Genomic DNA, 17,218 nt, shown 5'->3' with positions numbered 1-17,218 from the left:
ATTGTAACTTCCGTCTGCAGCACCGCTACATGGGAGCGTAGATGTGGGTTACTGTGCCGCGCGTAAGAACGTTGTGACGGATGTAATCTAAGTATATATGCATAGCGCCGTTTGCCGTTGCTGTAATCCTTGAAGTGAGTCTTAAAAAGCCTCCGACATTTCGTGCCAACTTATGCCAAATAAATGAGAGAGGCAATTATTGGTATCTATGTGAACCTGTATTTCAAGTTTTACGACAGCGTTGAAAATCGGCGCCGCGAAAACCGAACCGGATGTGACATCAATGCAGATGTCTCCGCCAGTGAGGCAACGCGCGCGAGAGAGATCACGTGTTTACGACTACCAATGGGAATGGCCGTGTAGCGCTGATGTCATATAGCTTGACGCATGTGCGTGTTCGAGCGTCTACGGCAACTACGGCACGTAGGAAAACGATTCTTCTTTAGTCGAGGCTCATGCGTATACGATGTAATGTGCACCACATTTATTGAAGCGTCACGACACCTCCGCAGCGCCACTGCGGACTAAGTCTCGTGTCTTTAGAATCTTACCGAATAGACGATTTTCAGGAAATCCCAGAGCTCCTTGCGCACGCGTTGCATCCTGGGAGATTATTGTCACGAGGAAGGGTGAACAGTCCTTTACGTTTCGTTTGCGCTGACTTCGACACCTCGTGGACAACGGGCCGAGGGAGCAGGAATCGAGACAGTTTGGAGACCTCCTCCTTTCTGATAATAAGCATAAGTTCCCAGAGTTCAAAGCGGCGCTGATATCTCTGTGATCTTCCGAAGTCGTGGATTGGTGGCATTGCAATCCACGTATAGTATCTCGCACCGCATTCTCCCGAAATCTTGTTTCTCTGCGTCACCCGGATGTATCATTTTTTTTTCTTCTGGTTTTGAGAAGTGTGACGTCACAAGGCGCACGATCTGCCTCGCGTCTGGCAACATGTTTCGTCGAAGGTCGATCACCATCTCTTCACCCCAGATCTCAGATGCTGGCAGTCTTCCAACGTGGAGCGGAGAGCGGAGACGGGGAAGGTGCGCGCGCGGTTGCTGGGAGACAGACGCCAGAGCTCCTCGTGACGTCACCTACCCTGGGAGAATCCGAAACCATGAAGTTTTGCGAGTTCTTTCGAAAATCGAAAATCCGTGAAAGCGTTCAATGTTCACTAACAGGGCATTTACGTTTTTGCGTATTCAGTCTTTAAGCGAGGTTGACTTAGAATACGAAGTAAAATAAATGTCCCTTCTTAAAGTGCGCAGTGGCACTTTAACCACATTGTATCGCACGTCATTAAAATGGAAAGAGTCACCGCACGCCATTACACCCACTTAATCCACTCTTCACGCCTTCGAGCACCACGGGAATCGATCTTTCGAATATTTCGTCTCGTTAATCTGTACTTTCAAACGCGAACAACATTGTGTTGTAGTCGTGCCTTCATTATCGGCTTTGCTTGCAACAAGGGTTAGGCGCGTAAGCGATGTATATGTATACTTATCTTATTGATCCCCCTCCACTCGCAACTCAATATTCCAGTCGATTCAAAGTCCCGCGACGGTACATTTTCTCACACACTCTCTCTCTTTTTCTCTCTCACATTCTTTCCTGTGAAGAAACGTCATCCATAAAGATGAATAATCAGTTCGCAGTACATGTACATTTTTCTGGGAACTGGATAGAATCATCGTCGCTCGGAAGTACTAAACGTGATCTTTCTTCTGTAAAGCCTATACTGGTTCGAATTACGCCCTGACAATGAGCATCCATGCGGATGTTTTGGTTCAACACTCCTGCAACATGTCACGGCTCTACACCGTGCATTCGTTGCAGGATGTTTCAATGATATGTTGAACTTCGAACGATGTATAGGTACAGTGGCTTTTATAGTAGTAAGAGGCTTTGCTTGTAATCTAACAGAAAGTGTAACGGGTTTTTTGTTTTCTTGCAAGCGAAAATTTGCGGTTTCGACTACGTAAGAAAATCGGTCTAAATAGGTCAAAAATAATTTGCAACCCGTAATAACCCGCAAATCATGAAGTGGGCAGCTTTTTTTTTTTTTTTTTTTTTGCCTTCTATAAAAACGGTTAAAAAGTCCAAGCAACTCGTCGTAAGCCCTCATGTCGGCTAGTTTGACGAAAAAAAAAAGAAAACGCTCTATAAAGGCCAGAACATTTGTTCCCAGCGAAGCGTGTCATTGTTGAAAACATATCATAGCACGATAATACATAGGGCCCTGTGTGTTAGAATGTAACCCGAAAATGAACTTAGCAAAGTGCCAATTCAGCCACCAATACGGGCACAGGTGGCCGCTGACCATTGGACACTCAGCGCAGGTCTTCTGCACCTCATGGTCATCTAAAATGCGAGAAGCGATTTCTGTCCACCCGATATTTATTTATTGTATGTACGTCAAAGGCCCGCAGAGCGGGTACAACATATATATCGCCCAATATCAATATATGGGATATCACCCAGCTTTACGGCTCCTGAAATAAAACCTGATTAAAAAATAAAAAAAAAACTGAAAATACATGTCTCTAATAATACCGCATACATTCAACATTTCAAATATAATTACGAGGGGTGTTCAAGTCAAAGCGGGACATTCTGTCTCCTGAGTGTACAAATGGCTCGCGCTACTTCTTTTTCGTCATTTTCACACGCGATAGGCCTCCGCGTTCACCACGTGGTGGTCCAAAGTTTGTGCAGAACAGAAGACACGTGCTGGACAAGATGGCCGACAACGAGGTGAGACAGCGAATTGTCATGAAGGTTCTCGTGAATGGAGGCGTAAAGTGATCTGAAATTCACAGAAGACTTCAGGCTCAGTATGGCCACGATACACTTAGCCGCAGCAAAGCGTTTGAGTGGTGCAAACGGTTCGGAGACGGCCATACATCAGTGCAGGAAGATCCCGGCCGGGGCGGCTCAGAGCCCATGCAGTGTCAGAGTTCCTGAGAACATCCAACTTGTGGAGCGCCTGATCTTCAAGGACCGACGGATAACATGTATCGAACTGACTCGAAAGACGGACCTTTCTGGGGGAACGGTGAACACTATCATTCATGAACACCCCAGTTTCGGAAAGTTAGTGCCCGTTGGGTCCCGAGGCAGCTCTCCGTGTTTGACCGGCAGAGAAGACTGGAAATCTCCCAAGAGCTAAGGTACCGTTTCAACACTGAAAGACAGCCGTTCCTTGATCGGATCATCATGTGCGATGAAATGTGGGTGCACCATTTCACCCCTGAGTCTAAACGCGCATCAAAACAGAGGCAGCATCCGGGCTCGCCAGCTCCCAAGAAGTTCCGAACCACTCCGTCTGCGGGTAAGGCCATGGCCACGGTTTTCTGGGACAAGGCTGGCGTTGTTCATGTTGATTTTCTGCATAGTGGTACCACCATCAATAGTGCATATTACTGCCAGGTTCTCAGGGATGTGCATAAAGCGCTGAAACAAAAGCGGCCAGGCCTCATCACTAAAGGAGACCTACAAGACAATGCACGCCCGCATACCGCGCATCTGACGACACGCACCTTACAGGAACTGGGCTGGGAGTTGCTGCCACATCCCCCTTACAGTCCAGACCTCGCCCCCAGCGATTTCCATCTCTCCGGGCCACTGAAGGCATTCCTTGGGGGCCGCTACTTTAGCTGCGACGACGAGGTCAAGAATGCGGTCCGATCATGGCTGCTACGCGCCGGTAAAGATTTCTACGCTGCTGGCATCCAAGCCCTCGTGAAACGCTGGGACAAGTGCATTAGTGCAGCTGGAGATTACGTTGAAAAATAAGACTAATTTCTCGCCTGTAAGTTCATTTTACTTTTGCGAAAAATGAAAAGTCCCGGTTTGACTTGAACACCCCTCGTATTTTGCTCATCTCGGATTTCGTGGTGACGTTCTTTCGAAAATATCGTGATCTTTTATATCTGTATTATTATTACCTTGTATATCTCCCTTACAATGATCGGTTAATGTCTTCACCATGAGCAACAGCCAACACGTCGGGAGACGAGTTCAATTTCTCCTCTTTTTTTCTTACAAACAAACAAACAAACAGCCAACATTGGACTGGCTGTGCTACACCGGGACGCAGCCGTACCTCATGTCATGTGATGCATACGCATCAAGCAACGCCATCTCGCGTCCAGCAAGCAGCTGGGGTAATTAGTGCTGCTAATGATTGTTCTGCGTGGCTAAGCCAGCCCTGGCCTGCTCATTAGACCACCCAAGCGGACAGCGGCTTTCGCCGAATGCCTCGCCCCACAATGACAGCATAATCTCACGACTTATATTTTGCGGTAACGAACACGTTGACCTACGGGTCACAGAGGGCATAGCCTCGTGTCAGCAGTGCATTTGCATCGAGAGATGGGATGGGTTTGTTCTGCCAGTAGGAAAAGCTGCACACATAAATGTATGTATGAACATATAGTACAGTGCATGCGAAAGGAACCTGTGGATGTATTGTGTGTGTGTGTGTCAGGTGGAGGAACGGTACTGTAGGCTTTACGTCGAGGGATTACCTACGCTACTGGATGAACTGAAAATGTGAGCAGGAACACATTAATGCGGGGCTAAAAGCCTACACGTGCGTGTGACGTTAAGGCGGTAAGATGTTGAGGTTAAAAGCTGCAAGTGTTACATTAAAGAGTGTGGTTCGGCAAGAAAGTACTTACAGAGGTTAAAGGTGCAATGAAGTGGCATTTAACGTAGCTCGAAATCCTGGCTCGTCTGTCAAGCTGTCCACCAGGAGTGATCATGCAAAATATTTTCGTTCTGCGGTGCATTATAGCTGTGCAATCGAATTAAAAAAAAAAACAGTTGGAGGAAGCAGCCGCGGACGGCCGACACGATGCTCTCGTGACGTGGTGAAGGCTCCGTGCCTCGTTTCTTCGTTTTTTTCTTCGCAGCTCACGCGCCGCTTATACATGCTTGAGCTGTGCCGCTGTACGTCACTGGTCACGTGAGGGGAGTAGCATACGTCATGGCGTCCTCACGTTCTGCGATGCCCTCTTTTGACGAAGCGAAGGATTTTTCGAAGGTGTGCGGAAAAGAGCCCTGGCGCTCGCTCTGCAGGTCACCTACGCTCATCGTTCTTTCGCGGGAACTCATTTTATTCGTCGGAGAACACTATACACCGAAAAACGAAGAAGTCTTTGGGGGCCACCTCGGTGCTCTTTTAAGTTAATACTCTGTCCAGAACAACAACCATATACTATTCAGACTAGCTTACAATACCTCCGCTTCCCTTTTGTTGCACTTCATTGCTACATATTAAAGGGATGGCTTTATCGGGAAAACCACGTGTAGGTCCGTCCGTCCGTAGCTCTTTAGGGCCACGTGACACCACGTGACAGTGCCATCTCCACGGATTCGCCAGAAATTGTCCAACCACACCACAGTAAAAATGGGGGGGGGGGAAGAAAAGAAACGTTACAAAGCGTTCAAGCGCTCTCAATAAAAATTTCTAAAAGCGCCAGACAGTTACCGTCAACGATGGCCCAGTAAATAATAATAATTGGGTGTTTACGTCGCGAGACAACTGAGATCATGAGCGACGCCACAGCGGTCGGTCTGTGGATTGCTTTTGCCCACCTGAGGGTTCTTTAACGTGCGATGAAAGCTCACCACACGGCACCCCGTATTTAACGTCCCTCGCGGAAGACGGCGTGTCTAAGCAACTTGTACCCTGCCACCAAGTTGCTGGCGTCCTCAGCCGGGTTCGAACCCGCGAATCGGGATCAGAAGGCGAACACGCTACCGACTGAGCCACCAAGGCCGGTGATGGCCCAGTAAATCTACCCCATTTAAACGCATTTGGCGCAATGCTCATAGATGCGGCCGATAGTAATTCGTGCGATTGCACGCTGTTCCTGTCCCTAGCATTATCCCCGAATCCCGACGCGTTCCCATCTGCACAGATCGCAGTGTCTGTCCCGCATTCTTACCTGAACATACATACAAGCGGTTACCGGCCGTTGCCTCCCCCCCTCCCAATAATGAGAAACAAAACCATTCCACCCTCATTAGATTAGTGGTTCCCCCGACCCACCCACACCATCTCTGTCCCCGCCACTTTCTCCATGGAGGCTTAGCGCTCGTTCCACATGCACATATCTTCCTCTCGCACTTGAGGCAAATACGACGTGGCTGCTAATTCCGCGCTGCACGCATCAGATCGATTTGCGCTACAGGTTTATTGGGAAGGCTAAGGAAGGGAGAGGACTTCTTCGAAAAACGAGGGTAGGGGGAAGTTATTTTGTGTGTGTGTGTGTTGGGGGGGGATATGTTTAATGCTGATAGAAAAAAAAAAAGAAGGAAAAGCTTAGCCATAATGTAGGCTTGCTATTCCAAAAACAAACACAAACAAACAAAAAGTAAGATGCAGAAACAGCGTCACAGAGAATTAAGAAATACAGAAAAAGACAGCTCCTTCACTAATCGTTGTGCAGACAGTCATGTAGGAGCTACAAGAGAGTACCCAAATTATGGTGGGATGAGGCAAAGTCAAGGTGTATCGGAGGGAACTCTTAAAGTGCGCCCTTTTGCCAATCGGCATAGTGAGCCGTAGACAAAGTACAGCGGGTAGAGCCTATCGGCCTTGCGGATCGCCATAGTGAGGACGCACCTTTAAAGTTGCGCCTAGGACTAAAAAAAAGAAAAGAAAGGAATAAAATGGGGAGTAATGTGGCAGCCTTCTAGATTGCAATTACTCCCCATTTTAGTTCCCTGACTCTGAAATTAACTCCCCTGCACTGCAAATAGTCTCTAAACCAAATGGACTAAAGTTTGAATTTTTTCTTCTTTTTAGGAGAAACGCAAACGATTCAGTAATTTTTTTTGAATTTAACAATACTGTTGGTTCCTAGCGGGACCGTCACAGGAGTTGGTACACACAACACATGTACTTACACAAACATTTGAAATACACTAGTAACGCTCTATAACCAATGGCGCTCTATTCCGACATCATGCCAAGGAAAGATGATAATGTAGGTGAATATACCGTACCAGATATTATCATAGGGTTCCGCGTTTTCGGCATTTATGCCTGGGGATATTCGGCTGGTATTTTTCGGCATTTATACCCTTTGTTGATATTTTCGGTGTTTGAAAACGCTCGCGCCAAAAATAGATGCCGAAAACTCTGCAACTGTAATCACTTAGGGAGGAGGACTATGGATGGAGAGCAACGTGGTATTGGAGGACGTTGAGAACGTCAAAGCATTTCCTTTCATTCGTTGGAGGGTTCCACGTGTACTTGAACCCTCTTGACCCATTGATCAAAGTGTTACGGAGGAAGGTTTTTCCCGGAACTAGAGGCTAGCATCTCCGCAGTGCGGTATATCCCGCATTCCACCTCGAAACGAGGTGAAGGAAAAACGAAGATGTGATGCTCCGAAGGAAATTTTCGGCATAGCACCATATGCAAGAGTATAACTCGGAATTTTTCGAAACATGCCGAATTTCAAAAAAAAAAAAAATTCGGCTGGTGTTTTTCGGCAAATGCCGAGAACGCGGCACCATTACAACTACTATTCTAAAAATAGTAATAAGAAAATGCCGTTTAACCGACTTGAATGGGGTTAACGATATCACTGATGCTACGGATACTAAACAGGGGATACTAAACGGTTCGGATACTACGGACACACTACTAGACTATTCGTCTCACAGTATCTTTCATCCGATGACAAAAGGAGCTGCTTCAGGGAACTTACGTATTGCTCGCGTGTGGCGTCACTAATTGATCAGTCAATAGGGATGAACGTGCTTATGTTCCGTAGCGTTAACCGTGACCAGCGGCGCCATCGAATAGATACAGCGTCCTTTCTTTGGTGGTAGCTCCAAGACAGTCGTGCCAAAGACTGAAAGGTGACGGGGTCGAATCCCACCGCCGGCTGCGATGTGTGATGTTCTTCCTCGGGATTCTCGGCAGATTTTCCAGATAGCTGTCGGTACAGTTCCCCTGAAGTCGGCCCATCACGCATACAAATCCCGATATCTTCCATTCCTCCCAGCTGTCCTCCCTCCATCAGTCCATACCTGCACACCGCTCGGAGACATTTGATTCGCTGTGCCAGCTTGAAATAATAATAGAGAGGTGCATCAATCATGTCGACCATTCTTCGCGATTTGCTTCACGATGGTGTCAAAACACGGCTATTTTTTCTGATGGGATAGCCCATGAATATCCCTGTCAATTGTTGTTAATTTGAGTAAATTAGACACGCTCTTCACATAGGTGGGGTAAAAAAGTGCCCTTTACTTGGCAAATTTCCAACTTGAGCTTGCAGAAATTTACATAATTAAACTTACGTCACACGACATTCACATCAGGAGGTGGCAAAAACCCAGTAAGAACAAATGCCGTTGACCGCATGACTCTAGGTGGTGCAGTTTTTTATTATAATTCAATGACACGTTTTCTGGGACACCCTGTATGCTTACCCTGCGTGGCTGCAAATTCGAAGCACGTATTTTTGTCACTGCTCCTAGGGTAACACGTACAGCGCGGGAAAGGTGGTCCTACGCCTCACCTCGTGCGTCACAAGCACGCGAGGATCACGTTCCTCTATACATTAAACGTTCCAATTTTCATAACGCGAATCGAGGCTAGGAAGCCCTTGAATAACGAACGCGATAACGTCGATACGGCCTTCCGGGAAACGAGCCCACAAACATCATAATCATCTGCCACTAACGACGCACATGCAATGCATGCGCACTAAGTGCTATGTATAGTCAGATCATTCTTGAGGCTGCGATACAGAGATGACTAAATGATTTTCAGTTAATTATGCTAATTTAGGCGCGATAACCATAGTGTACTTTTGGATTTACTATAAGGGCTTGGAAGATCAGCACGACGCGAGCTGCACGATGATTGAAAGCAAAAAGAAAAAAATCGAAACAAAACTTGTAAGAACCTGCGAAGACAAGCTGGTAAGAAAAGGTGGATATTGGAAGAAGATGGAAACAGTGATATCGAAAGCATCCGAAATATGAACGACCTCGTATTTGCCAACTGGAGGATGGGACAAGCGTAAGCTTGCCCACATCACGCTTCAAAAGTAAAGCGCCACCTTTTTACAAGAGCAAGCACCACCTGCGGCACGCAAGGGATCATGGGAACTTGGAGCGCCTTAGATTCAGGGGTCGAAACCGGAACTGAACCGTAACCGAAAACCGCAGAAAAACGTTATTTTTTGCCGAATCTAACCCGAACCGAACCGTTAATATATTTTCTTGAACGAACCGGAACTGAACCGAAAAAATATGGTACGGTAACCGGTTCGCAAGACGATAAAAACGCCTATACCTTCCCATTCGACTGCCGCGCACCAGTTTCCTGCATCGCTCGGAATTTTGCCAATTTCATGGAGCGGACAAATTGATAAACCGTCCACGCCCCTCCTACAGCCTCACCTCCGAAAGGTTCACTACATCCCGTGCATTTTTGTGACCCGAGGTGTAAAAAAAAAAGATTTTTTACAGGACAGCTACTCTTTGCATTGATATGCCTCGGCTGCTTCTGACACATAATGATCCCATATCTGACAAAAAAAAAAAGAAGAAAAAGACGAATATTGTGGGTGTGACCCCCGTTCTCCATCGCCATCGCTAAAGACTTCATTCTTTTGCAGATAGTTGTCTCCAGGTCGCAATGGCCAGAGTTTTCGCCCAATGAACGACAGTATATATGATGGTCGGAAATGAGTTGTGCGTGTGATGAAACTTCCGACGAGCTTCCGGAAGCTCAGAGTGCGTGTGTGAGTTACGCCATTTCCGAATGGTCTGCGTCGACTTGAGCAATGACTTGAGTCGATGCCAACGAAAGGCCTACAGAAGTGTCCCATATGTCTTCGCAGCGGTGAGAACGGTGTACAGGTTGCTAGGCATGACGCGTATGAGAGCAGCGTTTCGGTCCGGATGTGGCCTGGAAAGCTGCGATCACATGTGCGCTAGCGCAGGAGTATAGTGCAGTTACCATGCACGGTAATATATACTGAATGCAGCGTAAAGATTGGTAAGGTTACTGAACGGTACACTAAAGGAAGGCGGACAAGTTCACAGTCAAAACCTGTTCAGCAGTGTTCTGCTGCTGTCCAGCAAATGGTTCTTCGAGGTAGGCAGTGAGCTTGGCTGCTATGTCAGAGTGTATGAGAGTGTTGCATAGGTTCTCCATGTTTCTTGTTGCATTTGAAAGTAAAGCAAACGAGGAAAGAAATCGAGAGAGGGAAAAGTGAGACGCTTGGATTGGCCCTTCCGGCGCACTTGACCATTTATTTCTCTGACGTCACGTTATGTGCATACCATGAACTGCTTTCTACGCATTTCCCGTTTCTTTTGGGTCTGTGGAGTGACTACTACAGACTATCTTCTTTAGGAACGTGATTTCTGCAACCCCATCAGCAAAATGAAAGTGCGATCAAGAAATACCAGAAAAGAGAAAAAAATCATCATAATCCTACTTGGTTTTCCCTTTCTTTTCCCCACCCCCTTTCCCTCCATTTGTTTTACATAGATGAGCCCTAAATATAACGTGTCCTGGAGAAGCCATTCAGAGTATAGTTTGGGACAAACATATAGTTTTTTTTCTTTTCTTAATCAATCAATCATAATCTTCCTTCCTTCACAGCCCTGCCATCCGTAGCACAATAATCCATTACGCTTCACACGCATCCCGCGACTTCCAGATTGTATACCCATCACCAATTTCATCATACCGAAAAAACGTAACAATCTTAAACCGCGCTTCTCTCATCCTTGAAACTCTCCATTTCCCCCGACTTTCCACAATGATATCGGCCGACCTCAGATATTTCCTATCCCATCCTACCCATCCCTGTTTCAACAACTCCTCGAAAAAGAGAGGAAGGGGGTCGTCTTTGACACCTGGAATAAATGAATACGCGCTGACGTTTGCAAAAGCAAACACTCTGGCCCTCGAATCGAAGATCGCGTTTAATTCAAGACGGCAGCCCGTTTCTTGACTTCATTAGCATATTCCCTCTTTGTTCCCCAATCGCTCTTGTTGAGTTTCGAAAGCTCGCGCCGCCTGATTTAGCGAATGTGCTGCTATGGACGTTTTCCACGGGGCTGAAAGTGCGGGGAAGTTATGGTTAACGTTTTGTTATGTTGTGGAGTCGAGGCCATTAAGGAAATCGTCGGGAAGTGCATGGGCTCATCTCTTGGCACGGACGATACTGTGGTTATGGTAGAGTGAGGTCCTTGCGAAAGGTTGCCGCGGAAAAGGGCTTCGTTGGTTTATTAGAAGAATAAGTTTCACTTTAGTATGGACGTGGGAATTACCGCAAGCTATATGCGGCTAATTGCGCTGTGGAATCTCACTTGATGACCGTTTTCGTTCGAACATTCTTGAATATTTGCACGTTTTGAGCTGAACATTTTAATCGCGAGCACAGGTCCAGTGCGCTTAACACACGAAGGTACAGCGTCCGTCAACCTTAGTAATAACACCGGAAAAAAATATGGTCTGATTCTCGATAGCGATTACAGCAACCCTTGGGCACATGAGGAAAATCTTAGTTGAACAAAATTATTCTGTAAGTTTAACGCATGGATTTTGTTTATCTAACATTCCCTCATCAGTGCCCCCAGCGTGGCTGTTATCGCGCTCGGATACGAGACCGAATTTTTTCCAGTGTTATTATTAAGGTTGACGGGAGCTGTATACGAACAAACACAGAAAAGCAATTCCATATCCCCCAGCGTTCCTATTCGCTCCCACATTGTGACACATCCTTATCGGCATCGTGCCTAGTTTTCAATACGTCGTCCCGACAGCTGTTTGTTCGCGCCTTCGCAGACGACATCTTCGGGCAAGAAAACCGACAGCATAAATATCTAAGCAGGCGTGCGAAAGCCACAGACATGTGTTTACCCTCGCGTCTTTTCGTTCTGCATAGACAACAAGAGACGCGCTTTCTCCTTGCTCCGCTTGTCGTCGCTTGTCGACACGTTGGGTGGCCCAGTTCCAACGTTAATCGAGTTATGAGGGTCGGGTTAGGACGCTGGCTGCGCCGAATCGCTGCGATCAATCGCTGTGTCACTGATAAAACTGTGCAACTATGGAAGGTACGGCAAGGAGTCGCAGTAGTAGTTTTCGCATTAACTTTCGCATTAACATTCGCAGTAACTGGCTGTTAAAATAATTTGGGATACATGTCCTGTAAGTAAGAAGTCACGTGTTCATCGTAATTCTCTAGGCTGTTCGATTTTTGTTTAATTCAGTGTAAGCACCGCGCGTCAACAGTGGCTTTAAACGGTGTACAGATGCGGACAGATGGAGAGAGGACAGTAAGGAGGAGCGGGTGACCTGTGGGTGTTGCCATGCCTCCTGGGCCGACTTCATAGAGGGGGGTGTCGAGGTAGCTTGCCGTTCATGCCGACTTCATAGAGAATCTGCCAGAGAACCGAATTCTGTCCCATCACCTCCTAGTCTTCTTCAGCATGACTTTCGTGCTACCACCAACCAGCAGATGATGTGTCCACTTTCGAATCCTCTACAGAGCTGGTATCCTATTTGGTGCTGTGCAGTTGTGATATCGTCCTGCTTGAGTTCCCTGTATGATTTCGGCTATATTGGGGTGCGGGGAGCACGGTTTCACACCTGAAACAACAAAGAGCGAGAAAAGAGGGATCATTGTTCGACCGAATGCTCAAATTTGGAAATCTTTGGAGCTACACCTTTAATGGCTACACGTCCATAATTGCTGAACGAAATTTTGTTATTAAAGAAGGTTCGGCGTTGTTCACGGCATCCGTCAGAGCTGAGCTTTTTCGATATTCATGCTGTCTGAAGGAAGCTCAGTTACTTTTACTCACACATGTGCAAGCATGAATACAGATTGGCATACAGCTCCTAAACCTCAGCCTCTTGTATACGCTTGTCTCCTCCTGTCTTGTGCTTGGATTCTTCATTCTGAACCACGTTGTCGAGAAGGAAGACTACTTCGGCTAATAAATAATCCAGCAGCCAGTTGGAGTGCAGTAACCCTCGGCTACAGAGGAGAGGGCATTAGCTCGGACCTCGTTGTTCGCCTCACAATGCATGGGAACCCAAGCACCTGCAGGCTTGTTGCGTGGTCTTGGCAGCCAAGGAGATTGAGCCTCGCGGTTGTGTGTGTGTGTGCAGTCGTCGCGTTTGTATTCAAAGGCCTTCCACGATACTTCCGAAATAGTGCGTGATGTATACAGTGTTTGAGGCCATGCTTGATACGCTGGCTTCGTAGCTTTTCTCCGCGAGATGAAATATGCAGTGCTGGGTTCATTCAGGTTGGTTATTCGTAACTGCACCTTGCAAGTATAAAGCATATTTTAAAGACAAAGTTTCGGTGTACTCGTTCTCCTTTTTCTTCTTGAGTGACCAGGAAGCGGTTCAGCCAGCGACAAGAATGAAGGGAGAATCAATGAAGGCGAAGGCGTTTCTCTTCCAGTTTACGCTTTATTTTTTATTTGATATTTTTTATATAAGCAGACACTTCTTACATCATATTTATCGTATTTTAGACTGTATATACTCTAGAAGTCACCGGCAACGATAGCCAATCCAAGCATGTCGGTCGTTCAATTTATCTTCAGTTCCAGTAACCTCTTTGCGTTTGGTGCACTGGACTCCTGGGCTTTCTGCTCTCCGCATTAGGGGACGCGCACCCATATAAGAACAAGGGACAATGAGGGCTCAGTGCCATATTTGCAAATCGAGAACAGAATGAGTATCCAGAAGACATCATCAGCGAGACAAAATTAGAACTTACGCAGGGCAGGATGCCTAAAAGTCCTACAGGTTAGAAATATCCTAGTCTAGAACTACAGGTCCTCACCACCTGATGCATAGGATCTGTTCCGTGAGATCCACAACCGGGAATAAGGACGTGCAAATCATTCTGCTTCAGGTGTCTAGTATAATGTTAGATGACCGTAACCACAATTCCTTCTGTACACACGCCCCAGGGTGCCCCACTGTCCTCCTGTATCTAACACTCCTTTCTTCGTCATTCTCTATGCACCATACACCGCCTTTGATCCAGCCCGGTGCAAACAAATCCGCACAACGGTATGGGTCCACCAGGCATAAGAGGATGGATGGAATTTGTGGACTCTGCGTTCTAGAAAAACGTTTCCACAAAGCACACCCTACAGGACATCAATCCACTTTCTTTTCACTTTCACGTCTCTTTCTGGTGCTGAGGAACAAGATGCAACAAGCATTACCATTCCATAAAGCAGCCAATGTAAGACGCCGTTTCGACCACTGCATATCCCACTCTATCCCTCAGCATCCACTGCGTACTGCTCGCAGTTATCACCGGCTGTAAAACACTCCACTTGCAGCCACTTCCGTTGTTGTGTTTCGTTGTGGTATTATGGTTATTTCTTCCGCCGTATGGTGCGCTTCTAGTCGCCCCTGGCACGTGGAACTTCTTATGGACTGCTCTGTCAGCGAGCCTCCTCTATCTTCCAATATTTTTCGCGAACGCGATGTTGAGATCTTGTTATAAGACAGCAAATGATGGAAAGTCAAAGAGAAGTAAGGCGGCCTAGCAGGCGGAAGAGGAAAGCTTGAAAGTACTGCCGGTCTCCTACGAATGTACTGCTTGTACTGCTTGTGATATGGGCGATTGAGGAGTACAGCAGGGTTGCGTCGACTGGGCGTTTAACGCTTACTGTGTAGGGTAAACCCCTTCGATGTTATGTGTCAAACTGTGCGCGCTGTATTGCTAAAATAGTCTCAGGAGAGAAACAGACAGAGCAAAAAAAGAAAAAAAAGCAACACTAGATACGCACGAATGAAGTCTTGTATACTATCGTCGTATAAGCACCATATGAAATTTGTATCCGGGAGCTTTATATAATAATCGTATGGTAGTACAATCCTGCATGCTGAAGACAATAAGATCAAAATGGTTCAGGACGAGCTTTGTACAGTACAAACGCACTGTGCATTCGCATCTGTACTGGCTATACCGACTGTACGACCGTCACAGAATGGTTCACATGTTGGGCAACTTTATCTGGGGCCGCGCCAGTCAAAACGGGCACACTGTTGACGGACAGGGGAACATCTTACACTGCTGTCATCTAAGATTACAGCTCAGATTAGTGTCGGCAACTTTTTGTGTGTATTGTTGACTTAAATTATTGGAGGAGCCACCACGTAAGCTCACCTTCCTTCTAGCTGGATGCTTGATTGGTAATGTCGTTTAGGCCACATGCTGACCGAATTGCTGACCGTGATGTCCCCCTCAGCGGCGAATATTGCAACGTAGATTTGAAGAAAGTCCCGAAACAACTGAGGTCTATTGAAGGCTAGAAGATGGGACAATGCGCAATGCCTGACTGAGGACAAACACAGTTGTGCTGTATTGCTACCTTGAGGATGAGAGAAGTCGCCATGCTTGACTACATCGTGTTACAGTTACAATTGTCCTGTCTTTGCTAGCTGTCATTTTCGGTATTCTTGACTGATTAGACGAGTCGCAAAAAAAGTGAGCCCATATTCCTTCACGTTTTAGCTCACCACTTCCTTTTTCATTGCCTTTAGACAAGCGGTATAGCCAACTGTACGATGGGACAATACACAATGCTTGCCGTTGTCCCATCCTACAGTTGGCCGCCATATCGGATTTGTGTCAATAGCCAACACCCCTTCTTCTCGGGACGACGGAGGGGCGGACAATCGCTCAGAGGAAGAGCTACAACAACCCAGAGCCGAAGCATCCCATCATCGAAGTAGAAAAGATGATGAGGCGATGAGAGCACAATCGGACTACCATAATCGGACAGTTTTCGTCGCGAGGCTACTGAGCCCCTACACTTCTTCACTGCCACCCTCACACCATTCCGCCCTGCCATTATATTGAAGGCTCTGTGAATTGCTGAGCGTTCCTGGATCCTTACCATGCAACATCCACAAGGTTCTTTTACGTTTTTCGTGTCTGCTCGCTGCCTCCTCTGTCTCTTTTGACACATAACACATCAACAGTGAGTGATCATTCAGTGATGGCCGCAGACGATTTTAAACGCAGGAAAATCTGCACCTACAAGTGGCTATATGTGTGACTGCCGGTACACGAGTGAACGTCGGGTGTTCCGACGCCAACTTGAGCTCCTTGATCATAGACCATTCAGCTTGTCCAAAGTACTTGGCCCATGGAGCTCTCCCGCGCATCAGTCGCTCTCTTCGCTCCCTTTTTGCTTTCATGCAAGCCACTGGACTCCTCGAAGAGCTCTAAACAGAACTCCGACCTGTCGTCGCTTCGCGTTAAGGTCCTGTGGCACGGGGAAACATCCCATGTCATCATCACTTCTCCTTCATTTATTGTTGTTGTTGTTGTTGTTGTGTGACTCATGGCGGCTTGTTCCAACGTTTACGGTCGGTAAAACACGATTAAAGGGATTGATACGTCATATCGGATGTCGAACATGCCTTTTCTTGTGCAGGTGGCGCTGGCTGCGCGTGAAGAAGGCATATAAAGCAGCATCCAACATTCTTTTTCACCTTGCACGGATCGGAAGATATGCAAGCATACTCATCTATATAGCTCGTGGAGCTCTTTTGTACGTTATCGCAAGATCCATCTGGTCTACTCCCGCTGCGTCCGAATACAATCCCATCTCTTCCAACGGTCCCATCCACATCTGCATTTCAAAGCGACTGAAAGGCTGGAAACTTCTGAAGCCAGCAGCGGCGAATCTTTCGGGACTTTCACGGCTACAGAAAATAGTGGTTCCCGCGAGCGCGCGAGATAAATTTTACGGAAAGGCACCGGCGGAGAAACGCATTTTACGACGATTTGCCGCGAGTGCGATCAATCTCATTTTTGCCCCTTATATATATATATGGTATATACCTGCGGAATATTTTATATGCCGCGGTGCAGATTCTGGCGTATATTTAAGTTACAAGAATTTGTGGTCGGTGCTTGTGGTGGTGGCTGCATTCGCGAAGAGTGGACCGTATAAAGTTAAATACACTGCGCGCGTTTTAAGGCTAAGAGGTTTCGGGTTTGGTGTATCAGTTTTTACGATATAGTGATGTATGTATACACTGGTGGCCGAAGTAAGTGGTAGATGGAGAGAGTGCGAGGCCGTTCGCTGTTATTTTGATGTTGATGTCATAGGATGGATGCGGTAGAGTCATTGGAACGTTTCCCATTTCTCGCAGCGCGGTGGCGTTGCGGCT

General features: G+C 46.9%; 1 protein-coding gene across 3 annotated transcripts in view; it reads left to right on the top strand.

Annotated features, from left to right (window-relative positions):
• The window catches only part of LOC135368468 (uncharacterized), a 239,247-nt gene that overhangs the window by 85,423 nt on the left and 136,606 nt on the right, over positions 1-17,218 (top strand). The window lies entirely within an intron of this gene.

Source organism: Ornithodoros turicata, chromosome 9 (assembly GCF_037126465.1).
Source record: "Ornithodoros turicata isolate Travis chromosome 9, ASM3712646v1, whole genome shotgun sequence".
NCBI lineage: Eukaryota > Metazoa > Arthropoda > Arachnida > Ixodida > Argasidae > Ornithodoros > Ornithodoros turicata.
This window is presented reverse-complemented; position numbering and strand designations above follow the sequence as displayed.